Source organism: Passer domesticus, chromosome 2, assembly GCF_036417665.1.
Source record: "Passer domesticus isolate bPasDom1 chromosome 2, bPasDom1.hap1, whole genome shotgun sequence".
Taxonomy (NCBI): Eukaryota; Metazoa; Chordata; class Aves; order Passeriformes; family Passeridae; genus Passer; species Passer domesticus.
In genome coordinates, this window is record NC_087475.1 from 32,772,305 (window position 1) to 32,787,310 (window position 15,006).

A 15,006-nucleotide genomic window follows, 5' to 3' on the forward strand; every position below is an offset into this window, starting at 1 on the left:
AGATCTTAATGTGCAGGGTTTTCCTGCAGTTTGTTATTTCTGAATGATAAGAAAATGTGCTTGTTATGAGAACTTAATTTCTTTTTCCATTTTAATTTCTACCATTTTCTGCTATTTAATTCTGCTTCTTCTAGTCAGGTCAGTCTAACAATGTGTAATGCAACAGTAGCTCACTAATTTGCAGTAATGATTAGAAACTCTTCGGAAAATAATTAAATTTGCAAACTAACAAGTAGATAAGCAAATAGAAATGTGCAATTAGTCAAAAGGTGTTTTCAGCTCATTTATGTTGTCGTCCCTGATTTGCTGTTTATGACAATGGCATGTTTTCAGGCTGCTGTACTGAGGCAATTCCTCATGTTATGCTCAGTAGCCCATGCGCTGTAGCTGGGAGAAATGATGCTATTAATAGGAGACTGCAGTACCTTCCATTAAATCTTAGATGAGAGGTGGAGAGGCTGCCAACTTCTGTTGCAGATTATAAAGTGTGCAGTCTAGCAAGTGCATATTAGCTAGATGCAAGTGCAAATATATTGCCATTTATGCCAGGTACATTAAAATGTCCAGACATCTACTTTTTGCCATTTCTGCTGCCATAAGGGAGAAATAAACGTGAGTCATTTGGTTAAACCATAACAATGGTAAGGACTTCTATCCACTTTCACCATGATCTGTGGTAATAATTGTTCTTAAAGAAACATAATTGCAGATTTCCGTCTTTGAGAAAAGTGGCATCTTAAATATGCTTCAACTAGCATTATAAATGGAGGTGGAGCATGGCCAAAATGGGCTGTCCATAGCGAGGGAAATCTCCTCTCATGCAGAGGGCATGGCGTGGTGGGGTGGTGCAGCATCTCCACCACCTCTCTGCCACCAGCCACAAGTGCTGTCCTGCCATGTGGGCTGCACAAGCTGCCTTCATCTGTGCTGATGCTCTTGGAGGCAGTTTTTCCAGAACCATTTGTATGGCTGTGGGGGTATTGCACCAAATGGGACATGAATGGCAGCAGCTGCAGAGCTGGTCTTGTTCATCACAGCTGCTTCTGGAAATGCCCAAAGACTCAGTGGTGCCCTGACAACTCACCTTGCCATCATTTCCTTAGGGATAGCCTAGAGTAGCTCTTTTTCCTGAAATTCAGAGTTGAAAGAGTACATGGGACAAAAGGTCTGCAAACCCACCAGAATAAATAACTTAATATAATAAATAATTTTATATTTCTGGATTTTTTTTTGGAGCATTTGTGAAATGCTGCACAAGCTCATGGAAGACCCAAAGCCTCTTTTGCAAACAGCTTCTATTTTCATGTCTAAAAGGTTGATTCAGACAATCCATAAAACACAGGTGAATATTATCTATATATTTTTTTAACCTGACTAAAATATTAGCTCTATCATTCAAAGTACAACCACAGCATAAGTTTATGGGTTAATCCACTATCAGGGTTGAAATTATTTGCTGTTTTTAAATCTGTCCCTTAGCAACCTGGCATGTTCTACTCCTGAAATAATGAAGCTGACCTCCCATGGCAACATGCCAAAAAAGTTTGCTTGTGTTTAAAGAAAATACAAATAAATTATTGCCAGCTTTCTTTTAGGGTTGGATGATAGGAACAGACTGCCAAACAGTGGAGCATATAGAAATTTAGGACCATGATTAATGGCCATCATCTGCTTTTAGTGTCACTTTCCTACTGTCACACTACTCATCTCTGTGTGCCATTCCCTGCCAAGCTCTCACAGAAGCTACAAGTACTGGAAACCTGCTCTGGTTTTGAACTTCTGTCTTATTTGAGCAGGGGTTAGATTAGATGACCTCCAGAAGCCCATTTTAACCTCAATTATTCTATGACCCCTTGATTAATGACCTCCCCTCTGCCTGGAAGCAGTAACTCTGTAATCACACATGCAGACATCCAAGCTACTGCACTCAGCATTGGAGCTGGATTTTGCAGTGCACATGTTCACTGCATTTATTTTTCACTGAGATCTTGCAGAGTTGAAAAGTCCACACCAGTGCAGCTCTCCAGAGTCCCTCCATCAGGAAGCAGATAGGTCCCATTAATGAGAAGACTTCAGTGTGGGGAAAATTCTGGCTGTTAACATCATGAAACCTGGCATGACCACTCCTCCCTTAGGATCAGCAAAGAGAGGATCTCTCTGCTACTGGCACTGCTGGGAGGTTCAGTCACAGCTGCAGGATGAGTCTCACCTGAGTTCTTGGTGAAAGGCTCTGCCAAAGAGCCCCCTTGGAGGAACTTCCCAATCCCTCTTCCCTCTTGTAGTCAGGATAGCATTCAAATCAAGTCAACAGAGATGAAAACACTTTCATTTTTTTAATTGAGTTTGCTTCATTGAACTGCTGATTGCAGTTTTAACACATTAACAAAACCTGTGAGACTTTGGGCTTGATCACTTTGCAGAGGAAGCTTTAAACTTTTGCACCTAAGCAAAAAAAAAAAAAAAACCAAAAAAAAAAAGTTGGGTACTCACAGCTCTGCAATTTTAAATAAAGTCAGTATTTTGCTAGCTACTTATGCCTAATCCTTACGTACGAGAAAGGTTAATGGGATCATTGCAAGATCAAATGTTTATATGGCAGTGGATTAACCTTTATTTCTAACTCAGTTTTTTTGCAAATGTAAACTCTGTTCAGTATGGATACCTGCTAGCTACACTATGGCAATATGGGCAACAGTTCAAGCCTTCATTAACTGAGTGTTAAATTACAGTGATAATCATGTAATTTTTAGGCATTTCAATCCTTCTATATTGCCCATTACAACACAAGCACAAATGGCATATTCAAACTTCAAAAAACTTGAGTGAAAATAAAACTGCCTTTTAAACCCACTCTGAGAAGCTGGCCTTGATATATTTTTTTTCTGCTTTGTGGTAGAACTTTGTGTCTCCCTGGGGAGGGAGAGATTTTCAGTTTAAAAATACACTGTAGATGTGGCATCCTTATTTCTCATCTAGACAGATCTTTTTCTTCAGATTTCTCCAAAATGTGTGCTACAGGAACAACTTGAAATTGGTGGGGATTTTTCTACCTTTTTTAATGTTTATGAAGGATATTCTGAAGGAATGTTGCATGAGCCTGAAAGACAAAGTGGTGACTTTGTGCTTTATCCTCTAAATGTAGCTTTAGATTGGGATCAGCCACCAAGAGAAACATCACCTGACATCTGAAGAGTACTCAGCTTGGATGGGAAGCCTCTGGTGCTGCAGTGGCCTTTGCAGGGCCACACAAACAGAGAACTCGGATGCAGTCAGCTCTCATCTGTGCTTCGCTAAACTCCAGTGACTGTGCTCACATCCTGCAGTCACTGGATCCAAGAAGCCTGGTGTGTACTGGTCAAGGCTTGAAGCTCATCTTAGCTATGTCAGGTTTATGAGATTACAGTCTTTTCATTCCTTGCACATGTGCAAAATCATTAAGCATTATTCTTTCAGAGAAGGAGTCCCAAAATCAGTGTTTTTTACAGCTTTGTCTTGTTCTGGAATGTCAGCCCATTGCTTTTCTTTATATTTTCATTGTCATGTACACTTGCTGTAAAGCTGGGGAGGAGAAGAGGGCAGGCTCACATGAGAAATATTTAAATAATGACCTTTCCAAGGGCTTTTTTCCCCAGTGCCTCCACCCAGGTTCCACTTTGTGCAGCCAAACTCAAAGTATCACCCCAAAGTATCAACTGGAGACCCATTGCTGAGGATGAGGTGGAACTAGGCAGGAGGAATCTGTCTACTTGTCTGTTTGTAAGGACAATCCAGTAAGGTTAAATTGAAAGATACATGTCACAAACAAACCTACAAACCACTTTGCAATTAATTGCTAAATAACACTGTGCTGGGGTGAAGGTGGATTTATTGCTTAATGTCTGTTTACAGACCTTGGATTATCAGTGCTAGGATTCTAACTATTTCATATTGCAGTAAAAATATTTTTTCTTCCTTTGCATGTGGAACATGAAGGAGAATACAAGAACAAAACAAAATAACAGAACAGGGATTTGTATAGTTCTGAAAAAATCACATGAGAAAGAACACAATGGAGTAACAGTACTGAAAAGGTGCTCATGAACATCAGGAACATCATGTGTATTAACCCTGTCCATCTCTTTGGCAAAAGAATAGATAAATAAGTACAACACACACTTTTAAAAAGTTTTTATACAACTTCAGTCAGGTACTATATTCTACCACTTCCAAACTTATTCAAGAAGTCTTATTTGAACTACAGTTCTTAATTTCCAAGTGTTAGGACAGATCTTTAGCAGATGAAAACTGACATAGCATGAAGCACCTAGGGAGCATACTCAGGAGGATAAAGTGAAAAAACTACATGTATATTTATATAGTTCATTATTTTCAGCTCTGCATCTGTTTTTGGCTGTAGACTAGTGACAACCTTGAAAAGGTTGAATTTTCACAGCATAAGGTTGAGGTTTTTTCATGCTGTTTAGGGGTAACACGTGCCTCATTAGCCCATAATAAACCAAGAAATGTTGCAAATGCTCTAAATAACATATTTTCAGTCCTTCAAGAAGAAGTTGGTAAGAAAGGTCATATTCCTTAGCTAATAAAATTGTTTGTTTCAACTGTTTTGACCCCTACAAAAGTATTGTCCTTGATATGACCTTCATCATTATGTGAGTTCCATCACACACAAAAAAATGAGCTGGTTAAGGATATGATTGTATAATTCTGTAGCTTGAACTAGCCTTGAACATAACTTAGGCCTAATTTATGGATTGTGTCCAAGGTGCTGATACTCATTTTAAACATGACTCCATGCCTTTAGGAAGCTCTGAGGGACTTGAGGTGGCTGAGGAGATGCACTTGTCGTGTGTCCAACTCCCTGGTGAGCAAGGCTGTACACCTAAACAGGGGCCAGGTCATCCCCTGCTGTGCTCTCAGCCAACATCTGGTGATGGGCAAGGTCACAGCATGGTGGGGGTGAAATAAAGGACTGCCCCAGGCCTCGGCAGATGTCTGAGGGGACATTTGCTGTGGGACCATGGGGGAGCCACCCGGGACACTAAAGGAGTACGTACAACGTGGCCTTGCTATAGGTTGTGTGCGCTTAAAAGAAGAAGCCTGCACTGGATTTGAGAGAGTCCTTCAATAAATATTCTTCCATACACCAGTCTTACTCAGGTGGGGCTCTGGCAGCTACTCTTTAGCCATCTTTCCATCTTTCATGTTGCTCAGATACATAATTAGCTTTAAACTGTTGTATTTGTATTATTTGATAAAGCTAAACCTCCAAACCATCATCATATTAGAGGGAGACCAATCCATATTATTACTATTGTTGCTTTTAAGAATTCAAGAATAATCAGAGAGATAACAATCTGGCTATTCCATATTATCTAGTGAGAAGGTTTACAATCCTTCTTTTAGTATAGGTCTAGACTAGGAAGGCTATAAAAAAAAAAAAAAAAAAAAAAAAAAAATAAAAAAAAAAAAAAAAAAGCTTGACTGGTTTCCAAAGGATAGTCATGGGCATTTGAGCACAGAAAAAAGTCTTGCACAGCAAGTTATTCCCTCACCTTGGTTTAAAAACTTATGTCAAATATCACTTCAGATTTCATTAACTGTTGTAAATATTAAATTACTGTGTAGATAAGGAGATATGCAGTGGGAAAGCCATCTATTTTTGATTACTTTCTGATGTTGGAACATTGATTATAGAATTCCTTCTTAATATGACCCCAAAAGAAAGCTGGAAAAAGCAGCTGGTGTAGAAGATACCAATACTGTAAGATGAAATATTCCTAGTATATCCCTCTTCTTCTCTCCCCCTACCTACAAGACTCTCACAAATTATGGTGGTATCCAGAACAGAGATATACTTGATTTTTCTGTTGGTCCAAGATGGGTGAAATCTGGTCTAGTGTGTCCTCTTTGTAATTCTTGTCACCCTTTGATTTGGAAGAAGCAGTTTGCAATGGTTGCAAGAATCCTGCAAGAGAGATAAGGGGATTTATAACTATTAAGATACCAGCTGAGAATTTATTCAGATATTTCTTTTTATTATCTACATCTTGAGCTTGACCTTTTTGCAGGAAAATTGCTGAAGAAGATCTTTCTCTGGCATTTTTTCCAGAAAGTTATTTTATTTATTTATTTTTAATTTTTGTTTTATTTTTGCAAAAGTATGTGCTCCTTTCCTAAGATCTGCTGCAAACATTTTTATTGGACTTATGGCTAGATATAGAAAGCATAAGTATTTAAGAGGATATAAATCCCCAGAGTCTTTGTAAGTAAGAACGACCACTTCAGAGCTGCTGAAACTCCTTGTTTATCTCTGTCTTTCACTTCAAAGTCAAAGTCCCCTAGGTCTGAGTATTTTGGGTTGGATTATGCTCCTGTGGCTGGAGTTCATGCGTTCATCTCTCCTGCCTGAACCCTATGGGGGGCCAGGCACTGGGCAGAACAGAAGCTCTCAGTGGCACCTTGGTACCATGCATGTACACAAAAAACCTGGTTCCTCACAGAAAGGCAGAGTAAGAGCAGTCATTGCTTGCCTTGCATGTAGGATATCACCATTTCCCATTACATCCCTTGCCCATTCCCAGCCTAGAGGAGTTGGACTCCTGACACAGTGCCCCAGCCAGGATGGCTGTAAGGTTTGATAACCATGACCATTTCCAGTTTCTAGGTAGACTCTTACAGAGATGCCCATGCCTGCAGACAGTTCTCATACACAATGGAACTTTAAAGTGGGATTTTCTTAGAACTACCATGGAGTTCCTTTAGGCCACAGGAGTGAGACCTTTATCCACAAATTTTTTGGGTAACTGAAAATAGCCTGTGTCTGTGCACCCAGTGCAAAGAGGGGCCATGTAAAATGAAAATACTTTCTGGATTCATACATACTGATTTCCTTCACTGTCTTACAAATGTGCTGATGCACATTCCTGCCAAAGCATTCATCAATATAAAAGTATATATTAGAGGTCACATACAGTTTCATATGGTGATGTGTATAATCCTTTTATCATGGTATTTTACTGGGAAAACTAAAAAAAGCGAGATGGCCGATGAAGTAAGCTGAATCTATTCTTAGACAGAAAGATCTGTTTAATAAGTTTCTGTTGTTTCACTGTTGATGTGATATACCAAGAGTATAGTATAGATACTGGCTGAAAAAGTGATACCAGTAACTCATGGTGAGTGCTTGTCATTATGGAAGGAACAAGGCTGCCTGGTAGTATGCAGGTTTTGGGAACTTCATTAGAAGGATAAAACTGTTTCTGGGGAAATGTGGGAATAAAGGAATAATTTCTTCCCTAATTAAAGCCACAGTTTAAGCAACAGTAGGTGATTTGTGGGATTGTGGGATCAGTTAAAATGAGCTAGGGGAGGCGACCTGGTTTATAGCCCTGCTCAAAGCAGGGTAAGCTGTGGCATCAGACAAGACTGCTCAGGGATTTGTCCAGTTGGATCTTGAGAACTTCCAAGGAGGAGAAGTACAACCACTCTGAACAACTTGCCCCATTTTCAGACTGTCCTCATGGGGAAAAAGCTTTCCTTTAAATCAAGTCTGAAACTCTCTGGTTCCATGTATGGACATTCATGTCTCATTCTCTCATCCTGTACCACTATGAGGAATCTAGTTCTGTCTCCCTGATGACCCCTTGTAGACACTGAGGGGCTGTTAGGTGCCCCTAAAGTGATCTCTTCTCCAGGCTGAAGCTGCCCAGCTTCTCCTGCCTCTGCTCTTACACTTCCTGACTGCCTTGGAACATTCTAAAAGCTCCCTCCAGTTTTCCCATATGCTTCCTTCATTGCAGGGCCCTAAACTCAATGCCCTGTCTAGAGTGGTGAGTGCCACCAGGAGAGGGACGATCCTTTTTCCTTGGTCTGCGTGCCATGCCCCTGTTCACACACACACCGGAGCTGTTGGCTGCCTTTCCTGCAGGGCACATCACGTGCTCATGTTCAGCTTGCTGCCTCTCACCTTCTAGGGCCTTTCCCACAGAGCTGCTCCCCAATACTTGCATCTTTCTCTGGAGGAAAGCTTAGATGATGCTCTTACATTAGGCCCCTACCTTGCAGATGTTTATCTTTTCCACTGTGTTGGGTGGAATACCAGCTGTCATCCTAACACGCATTCCTCATAAAAGGTTAATTTAGTAGCCTTGACTTTACTGGGATGAGTCATGAGTCACGAGTTACTCATGTGCATAAATGTTTTCAAGATCACGCCTGGAGCATGTACCTGGGTTTGGAGGTCTTTTGATTGACAAATTCATTCTGTTCTTTTTTCTTTAAATATTCATTTGTTAACTTAAAAATCCACTTATTCATACATTACTCATTAAAATATGAATAAAGTTAGTTATAAAAGGTCTAACCTATAAAAAGCCCACTCGCTTTTTTTCTCAATTCTTTTGCAAGCTCTTAGGAAAATGTTATTCCCATTATATTTGGGGGATGCTAATGATTAACAAGGTTCATTATTACTGGTGTATGCTGATATTTCAGCACTTTGAAGATGAAAAATCTTGGCTTTTCATCATAATGATTAAACTGTTATCTCTGTCCACTTCAAAATCCTTTAAATAAAAGATCATTTATTAGTAATAAAGGATTAAACTGCCTAGGAATGACGCAAAGACATCTTAATTTTCATTGCTTAATAAAGCAAATGTGAATTCTCAGATTTCTATCTTTTTTTCTTTTTTTGCTTGAATTTCTGACAAGGTCTCTTTATAACTAATTTCATCTGGTAGCTAATTCACCTTATTATTGCACCTTCACAAGTGCATCCTCCGACCAAACACTGCAAAAACTTAATATGCTGGGTCATCTTTGTGAAAAACATTCCAAGATTGGTGATTTTTTGATTTATTGAAGCAAAATTGGCTTACAGAGAATGATTTCAGGTTTGAGATGAATTTACCCAAGGAATCTTTTGCATTAGTAGAGAAAACTGATGGTACTTGGTTTTTTTTTTGCCAGGTAGCTGCCTTTGACTGAAGATATATTTTACCTCTGAGAATGAAGTCCAAAGACAGGATGAACCTCATTTGTCTTTGATAGCAAAAAAAAAGAGAACCATTTTCTTACTTTTCTCCAAGAGCTTGACTTGTGATCTTGACTATGAGTTTGAGACATAGATACCTTAGTAGACAGGTATGTTTCTTCTGCTCTGTATGAGCTAAAGACAGTGGGATGTGGTACCCATGGCTGTGGAAGCACCAGAAAACAGGTTTTGCCCTCCTGTAGAAAAGAAAAGCCTTGGGGTTTATGACTTGATGACTGTAACAGTGCTACGTATTATCTGAGGCTCCCTCCTTTTCCTTGGACTCTTTCCTTCTGCTTGGTGCTGTGGAAGGAAAGCTGAAACGTATGTGGAATTTCACATGGACTTTGTTGCTATTTGAGGTCTTCCTGTTGGAATTAAAAGCATGGTGATTTCATGATGCACTTCCAAGAAAAATGCTCCCTGTTTAGTAAAATAATTAAAAGCCTGCGTGGTCTCTGCAGTGAGTGGCTATGGAGGAATGAATGGGAGTGCTGTAGAAGTGTACTTGCTTTAATCAGCATTACATTAACCAAGTGGGATCTAGGCAGGAAAACTGCTAAAAATCTATCATTCAGTAGGGCTGCACCATTTCCAGACTCTTGGGGAGTGCTTCATGGTAATTTTGCACTTCAGACACACTGTGGCTGGGTCAGAGCAGAGTAAATCTAAGCCATATTCCTCCCCAGGGTGCTTATATAATTCAAAATAAATAAAAACTTCCTACATCAGGGTATACTACATCAGAATACCACCCCTCTGTCAGCCTTCAAGGTATTTCTGTCAGCCTCTGTGCTACTTTAAGCTTCTATATAGGTGGCAAATGCTTGTCTTGGCACTGAACCTCAGTGACACAAATACAGCATTTCAGCAGCAAACGATGTTCAAAGAGAAGCAAGGGAGCTATGGCACTCACTCCTCTGTACAGAGAAAGGGTGTATTTTCAGATTTTTTTATCTATCCAACCCTACAGCCCCCTCTGCTCCTTCATATGCATACAGGCTACTCTGAGTATTGAATTGTATATGGTGACCACTAAAATTACACTGATGGCTTCTAGGAGACTCAAGTCAGCAACTGGTGCCACCATGAGCAGCAACTTAAAAGTGTCTAAAAATGCGTGGAAGTGGGAGGGGGTAGTGCTGAGGCTACCTAGATTATACCTTGCCAAACTGCTGTATTCAGCTGCCTGTTTTCTAACACTAGAGGTGCTTCCAAACATCCTACAGCTGCTACTGTGATAGCAAACAGAACAATAGATTTCTTGTGCACAAACCATATAATAATGTGGATCCATAATGTGGATCTCTAGAAGAGAAATACAGAAGGTGCCAAATTCCAACAATAGTTCTGGAAGCTGCTGTAAGATGCACTCAATTTACTTGTAGAAACTCTACACCTTCTTTCTGCAGCTGAAAAATATTCAGCTGTTTTTGTAAGCATGCCCTGCTTGGTTTACAAACTGGACACAAACCTTCAAAGGTCTTTGCATTTGGTCCAGCAATTTCTCTTAAGCAATCTAATTTTGGTTGCATATATGAGGAGTCCCATTGAAGTAATCTCTCTAAAGTAAAACAAATCCTAAAGTGCAGCAATGTACAACAGTGTCAGAACCAAGCCCAGGAAGGTGATATTTCAGATGCCAGGTCTGAAACCTTTCTGGAGGGTTTTGGTGTGTGTTTTCTTGTGTGGTGTTTATTATTTTGGGTGACAAGGCATGTTCTCCTCTGCACTTTCCTCAGTACTTGGCAAGGTTTACATTTCCTCAGGGTCTTTTTCCTAGTCATGTTCTCCTGTCACAACCTACAATTTTTGTTTTGAGCTTAGTAGCAAAATGCACAGTAATTGGACTGCAGCAGCATATGATGAAGATTTTAGGTCTGTTTCACCTCTCTGTCACCAAGACCTCTTCATGACCCTGCTTCCACAATCTCTGCCTTCCCTGCTTTTACTGGCTCTTGTGGGCTGTTAATCACATATTGTTTCCCTGACTCTAATTAGGGGGAGTCTGAACCGGGTTATTTATTCCAATAGTTTCTGGAAACTGTGGGTATAATATGCCCTGTACAATAACAGAAACATTATTCTGAAAGCAAGGTCCATAGACAGATTTGGGGAGGGGACTTTCCTTACGGATTTTATAGCAAGGTCTATGATATTTATTGCAGGAATATTTTTGTGCAATTTGACTGAAAGGGGAGGACATTTTCCAGAAAGAACATTTGTGTAATATATGGAGCTCTTATTTATTATTAGGTATGGAGTATTTCAAATTCAGCAACTATTTTCTCTGCTGTCTCTGGCAAAGTTCCCACTACTGGCATAAGTCATGATAGCAAAATGCCACCTCTCTTAGCTATAGAAGAGAGTTGCTTGCTTGCTTGTGAAGAATTCAACAGCTTTGGATGGAAAGTTCTTTATCTTTTCTTTCAATAGTGCCACTTCTAATGGCTTTGCAGTTCTCGAAATAAATGAAGTTGTAAGTCTCATTTCTAAGCTCAAGAGTACACATGCATTTTCCCAAACTTAGGTCTTAAGCAGGAATTTTACAATTTTGTAGAATGTCCCAAATTCATCTTGCTAGTCTTATACCTGTGACCTGGGGTAGGTGCTTTTCTGCCTCCCCTAAGGCATCTCCAGGCCAGGCTTTGTGTCTTGATTGAACTTGGGATATTCACATGATGTTTCTCTGAGCTGCAGAGCAGTGCAGGCATTAGCCATGCTCACCCAGAAGGTGAGCAACTGGAAAGAGAAAGATTTTAGATGGTAACTAGGTATATGATTGTATGTATATGATACTAGAGAACTGATAAACATCCAAAGATTTTACAAACATCAGCTAATTTTCTGGAGTATGAACAAGTATCTTTGTCTGAACAATTTCCTTTATCTTTCAACCATTACTGCTCATAGTAGAACTCCTTCCTTTACAGTGATTTTGCAAAATTTGGTATTTCTGGAGAAACTGTTACTATAGCCTGTTCTTTGAGGAAACAAAAACTTTAAAGTCAATGATTTGAAAGCCAAAAAGCATTCATTTATGTCTTACTTCTAGCCATTCTCCTTATCACACTGCTTGTTTCTCCTGACAGCCCTCTTGTACTCTTGCAGTGAACACTTATTTATGCAGATCAAAATACAGTATTCATACATTACCCCAGAACAGCTCCATTTCAGTATGTTCTTTCTGTCTAATGCAGCCAAAAGCTTTAAGATACACTCAAGACTGTGTCATCCATGGCAGGAGCCTGGCTTAGTATTCAGCCAGTACACTCAAGTCACAAGGGATTTTTTCAGTCAGTGTTCTTAATCAGTCCAAAGTCTGAAATAGATTAACAGATCTAAAGTCATTAAAGATACCAGTACCAACTTTAAGAATATTTATGAATTCTTCAGATCATCTTCTTAACTACAGATTAAATATTTGGTTTTTTTTTTTAGAAAGCACTTTCTAAAATTATCTTCATTGTAGGTATTTGGGTTGCTTTTGGTTTGACCCCCATTTTCTTTTGCCATCAAAGATAATCATGCAGAGAAAGAAATATGTTCATTAATCGTAGCTTGTTATTCCTTTTTATTGATAATCAATTTTTTTTTTTACTTTTTTGAGAAGTATCCCAGTGTAGAGTTAATGAGGGATTTATACCAGGTTGTCCCCATTTTGGTGTGTGGGAAAAGAATAAAGTGAACAGTGTGCAAAGACAACACATCTCATTGGTTTTGCATAAATAATTTGGTGAACATTTGTGGAAATGGAGTTGATCAGCAAAAAATCAGCCTAATTTGCCAAATCCTATCACTGCAGAAGAGGGCTACACTTGCTGGGAAAAAATATTTGCAAAATTTCTCACTACCTAAATATTCTGTTTCTCACACTCTGACTTAAAATAGATTTACACTGGAAGATGTCTGTGCTAGAATCAAATTGCCTCCAGTTCCTTAGAGAAAATACAAAAGGCCATGTAATTTTAATGTCAAATTTGTCATCTTTCAGCTGTCCTGCCCCATTGATATGGCACATAAAAAATTATCATCACTGAAGGATTTCAGTGGCAAAGGATTTTATAATTGCTAACAAATCCAAAATAAAAAGTGCATGGAGGCTGATAATTCTTTCTTGCTTTGACCCTTCAGACTTTTATGTTTCTCTTAATTACTTATCAGAAAACCGGTAAACACCCAGAGTGTTTTCAAAACATGACTGGTCTTTTTTTAGATCATATAAGTGAGATTCTTAGGTTTAACACAAAGTTTTCTGTTCTGTCTTTCTGTGCTTCAGATTCTTCCCACTGAACACTTGTCAAATTTGAATCTCTCTACAAAAGTTTATTTACCTGAAAAAAGCACATTTTAAGAAATGTCCTATGTGTTTACTAAAATACCTGTGTAAAAAGGTTTGTAGGTGAGACAGACACAATGTTGTATCTATTTTAAGATATGAAAATGAAAATTCACAAGTTGGTGGGTTTTCTTTCTATAACTTACCTTGGGATACACTTTAATAGTACTTTTAAAATACAATTTTTTTACAGGAAATGTTACAGGAAGCTAAGAAAATTTCCCTTTTTTCTTTGTGTCCATTGTTAATATGCATGACAGATCACAACCTTCTCTTTCTCCCTCTCACAGAAAAAGTCCCCCAGCTTCAGAAATCCATTTATACTTGGAGAGGGAGAATAGTTTATAACATAGGAGAAAATTAATTAGGTGATCTGAAACGTTTAGAGTATAAAGGTATTTCCAGAGCATACATGTATTTTAAAAAAGTTTATTTAGGTATTATGGAGAAGAATTAATATTTTGCTTTGTTTTCCTTCAGAATATAGATCACATTAATACTGCCATTCTTTACAGACATAAACAAAACTCCATTATGTGCAAGTAAGTGTATTATTAGAGTCAAACAGTTCACTGGTCTGAACATTAAAAATATCTACATGCACATTAACTTGACAACTGATTGGGATGTAACCCCGGCACACAACTCCCTCAGTTCCAGGTAGAGCATGGCCATAGCTTTCTCTCATTGACTCAAACTACATTATTACATGAATGCATTACTACCATTCAGGTGAATTATTGATCCACATAATTTCTGTCCTTTGTTACTCATTGTTAAACTAGGTCATTGAAGTGCTGTGATTACAGAATATTATTGTTCTAGACTGATCTGTGGTTGCTTTTATAAATTACTGGTCTGATTTTCTGAAGTTGATTTTTCTCCCTTTTTTGGTGAATTCCATTTTCAACCTTATTTTGTTTCAAGTTATTGGGTTTATGTAATTTTGTCATCATAGCAACATCGTACATGATTAGAGAGATGTAGTGTTTCTAAAGGACCAAGAAAAAAAACACTTAAAAAAGAACCACTTTCCCTTTGATCAGCAACCCATAGAAACCTGCTGGCTTCTTTCAGACTTTATAGCTCTTTTAATTAACTTAGTACTGGCTTTGCTATTATACAGAACTAAACCACTCTAAGAATGTTAAGGCGATAATAAACATCTCATTTAAATCCACTAAAGAGAGAAAAAAGTAATTTACAGCAAGATCTCTGTCCTTAGTTTACCCTTTTGTGTCAAACATTTGGAGAACATCTGGGAACTGACACAGTTTTTCTTAGGACATAAAGGAGTCCCTCTGGAGGAAGCAGGCTCACTTAGTGAGTGAGATGAGAAACATCCATTCTTTGCTGCCTAAAATATGTCTAAGAAGCTGGGATCAGTATCGGCTTGCAAAATTTTCTTAATTTCCATTTCCTTCTTTCAGTGACTGCAATCCCCAGTTTTAGAATTATAGCAACCTTTTAATTTTTTATTAATTTTTAAATCTTTTTCAGCTGAACCCTCAATGCACTGATGACTTTTAATCCATGGATTTCCAAAAAGGAGGAAAATTTGACTCAACTAAATTCCTTCTGACTGAGAAAATGGTATTATGTCTATTGTATGGAAGAAAAAGAGATATCATTA

General features: G+C 38.5%; 1 long non-coding RNA gene across 1 annotated transcript; it reads right to left on the minus strand.

The window, feature by feature from the left end:
* Positions 1–3,977: 3,977 nt before the first annotated feature.
* On the minus strand, positions 3,978–12,353 carry LOC135295290 (uncharacterized). Its single transcript, XR_010357332.1, has 3 exons — positions 12,191–12,353; positions 11,627–11,776; positions 3,978–5,965 (listed from the first exon to the last, which is right to left on the minus strand). It is a non-coding gene; the product is annotated as an uncharacterized LOC135295290 (long non-coding RNA).
* Between the last annotated feature and the right edge of the window lie 2,653 nt (positions 12,354–15,006).